The 3,287-nt window shown below is 44.0% G+C and overlaps 1 pseudogene; it reads left to right on the top strand.

Annotated features, from left to right (window-relative positions):
- The first annotated feature begins 327 nt into the window (after positions 1 to 327).
- LOC148477462 (kelch domain-containing protein 7B-like) lies at positions 328 to 2,162 on the top strand (annotated as a pseudogene).
- The last annotated feature ends 1,125 nt before the right edge of the window (positions 2,163 to 3,287 follow it).

The raw sequence follows: 3,287 nt of genomic DNA, 5'->3' as shown, positions 1-3,287 counted from the left end.
TATATCTGTTTAGCAGGTCACAAGTACAGGACGGGGTCACTGCCCAGGCTAGCAGGGACTAGGCAAGTTATTATGACATCACTGGTTAGTCTTTATGACATAACTCTCACCTAGCAGGTAAAAGCAAGTGTCTCTATAATATTAGATGGTGAAGTGTCAGGAGAGAGCGTCACGGTACCACAGGTCAGTGATCAGGTCGACATAAAGTTGACATCTTTGCCATTTGACGATCAGCTATCAGGACTCTCAGTAAGTCCTATAGAGACACCTGTTATTGCTGATGCTAATGATGATGTCCAAGAACGTCGTGTGGAACAGACATTTGACATGGTGGACACCTTGTTGCCACCGACTGGACCTGTAGAAGAGACTGTCCTTGATGGGATGTGTATTAGTTCTAGCATGATGTGTTTTGAAGATCTACAAAACTATTTTACATGTTGTGACACCATTCCTAAAGAGGATAACGAAGCATCATTACCATCTGATGATAAAGAAGCATTGCTACCATCCGATGATAAAGAAACATCACTAACATCCGATGATAAAGAAGCATCGCTACCATCCGATGATAAAGAAGCATTGCTACCATCCAATGATAAAGAAACATCATTGGATGTAAAGATAAAGTGTTTTTATGATAAAGAAACATCGCTTCCATCTGATGATAAAGAAACATCGCTTCCATCTGATGATAAAGAAACATCACTACCATCTGATGATAAAGAAGCATCGCTACCATCCGATGATATCGATGATATAGTAACACTGGGTGCAGTAATGGCCGATGACTTCTCCATCTCCAGGAAAAACAGTATGACCAGTATGACCAAACAGTATGACCACCATAGTGGAGAATCAGCTATTGCTACCAGCATACCAGTCATTGTGCCAGGACCGCACACTGGAGACGAAGGAACAAAGGATGTCGCGTTTGATGACCGAATTTTACTCCTCACATCCTCATCCTTTGGGGAATGAAGCAGCTGAGACAGTTGCAAGAGGAATTTTCATTCCCATTCCAAAGAGCCTCCAGTGTAGAGAAGGAGCAGAGAGATTTCACCTGACACTGGGAAGCTGCCTACCACTGTTACAGTCGGCAAGAAATAACCGTGTGCCAGGGCATCTACAAGCAATTTACACCGTACTTAGTGACAACTACCTGAATGTGCTGAAAGACTCTGCCATTTATGGATGCTTGACTGGCTCAGAGAGAAAGCTGATTCTCCAGATGAGAATGACGGGAACCATTTCGCTGTGTAAAGTTGAGGCGAGGAGAACGTCTGACCTGAGCACATACATCGGCTGTACAGCGCAGGCAGATCAATCTCAGGACAGAGCTCAACTATACTCCCTTAGTATGGAAACAAACAGCTGGAAAATGATGACTACCATCCCAGAGGAAGCCTGCCTGATAGGGTGCAGCATCTGCTCTCTGTATAACTTACCTGTTTGTTGCAGGAGGCGTACAAAAGACCAATGAGGGCACAGTATACTCTAACAAATTCATGTGTTACATCCCCCTCACTGGTATATGGAGCCAACTTGCGCCAATGTTAATGGCAAGATCCCAGCTAAAGCTCATCCCACTCGATGGCTTCCTGTATGCCATAGGAGGAAAGGGCTAACATACTATGGAGAAGTACAATCCAAGGTCAGACACCTGGACCTTTGCAGCATCCCTACCCAAAGGCTCATTTCTAGTAGCGCATGAAGCTGCCGCCTGTGCAGGAAAGATTTATATCACAGGCGGAGATTTAGATTACTGGCTCTTCAAATACAAACCCAGCCGTGACCGGTGGACAAAACGTCGCTATAAAACCTGCTGCGGTCGTCCCTGCGACATGGTGGCAAATGGGCACATTCTCTATAGCTTTCGCATATGCAAAGACTGTGTCACCATCATCCAGTACAATACAGCAACCAAAAAGTGGTTGGAGTACAGATCAATGTTCCCGGGCAGCGAGGTTCCCTTTAGATGTGCAGCGCTGGGTGGCACCATCTATTGCATCGACAGGGAGACAACCGCGCGCTTCTCAGTCATCAATGGAAAAGCTGCGTTCCAGTCAGCATATTTCAGCGCTGTACCTGCCCGTGGTATAGACTACCTTTGCCTCACTGCTTTACACCTGTGTGGGGTAACTACAGAAACATCTGTGTAATATCTGTGTAACATCTGAGCAACATCTGAATAACATCTGTGCAACATCTGAACAACATCTGTATAACATCTGTATAACGTATGTTGAATGACTTAACATCTTATAGTCTTCAATAAAATAAGCACAAAAAATTGCGCTATGTATTAGCAACATTTTGTTTGCCGTTATTTTTTTTAGTTGTGAAACTAAATCCTATTTTTTGATCATTATGGGTTTATTGGTGCATACAATGGTGTGTTCCAACATACAACAATCATTAATTTTAGTTATAGAGGGATTCATTCAGATTTGGGAATAGAATAAGATAAAGCAAGTAACTGTGCACCAGGATAAACCATGTTGCAGTGCAAGGGGTGCAAATGCATACATCCTTATTTTTTGCATGCAGGGTAAATACTGGCTGCTGTTGCATGTAGCCCATAAATGTTGGACAGCTTTGTTTTACACTGCAATTTAGATGTCAGTTTGCACACACCCCTCCCAAATCTAATTCTCTCTGCAGTATTGGGCATAAGGTGAACTAGGGCATTACTATGGGGCATAAGATGAACTAGGGCACTACTATGGGGAATAAAATGAACTAGGGCACTACTATGCAGCATAAGATGAACTAGGGCACTACTATGGGGAATAAGATGAACTAGGGCACTACTATGGGGAATAAGATGAACTAGGGCACTACTATGGGGAATAAGATGAACTAGGGCAGTACTATGGGGAATAAGATGAACTAGGGCACTACTATGGGGCATAAGATGAACTAGGGCACTACTATGGGGCATAGGATGAACTAGGTCACTACTATGGGGCATAAGCTGAACTAGGGCACTACTATGGGGCATAAGATGAACTAGGGCACTACTATGGGGCATAAGTTGAACTAGGGCACTACTATGGGGCATAGGATGAACTAGGGCACTACTATGGGGCATAAGCTGAACTAGGGTACTACTATGGGGCATAGGATGGACTAGGGTACTACTATGGGGCATAGGATGAACTAGGGCACTACTATGAGGCATAAGCTGAACTAGGTCACTACTATGGGGCATAAGATGAACTAGGGCACTACTATGGGGCATAAGATGAACTAGGGCACTGCTACAGATGCAGAGAGAGTGACAA

Source organism: Taudactylus pleione, unplaced genomic scaffold, assembly GCF_031769625.1.
Source record: "Taudactylus pleione unplaced genomic scaffold, aTauple2 ptg000711l, whole genome shotgun sequence".
In the NCBI taxonomy this organism is placed as follows: Eukaryota; Metazoa; Chordata; class Amphibia; order Anura; family Myobatrachidae; genus Taudactylus; species Taudactylus pleione.
Note: the sequence above shows the minus strand (reverse complement) of the source record. Positions and strands in the feature narration are given on the sequence as shown.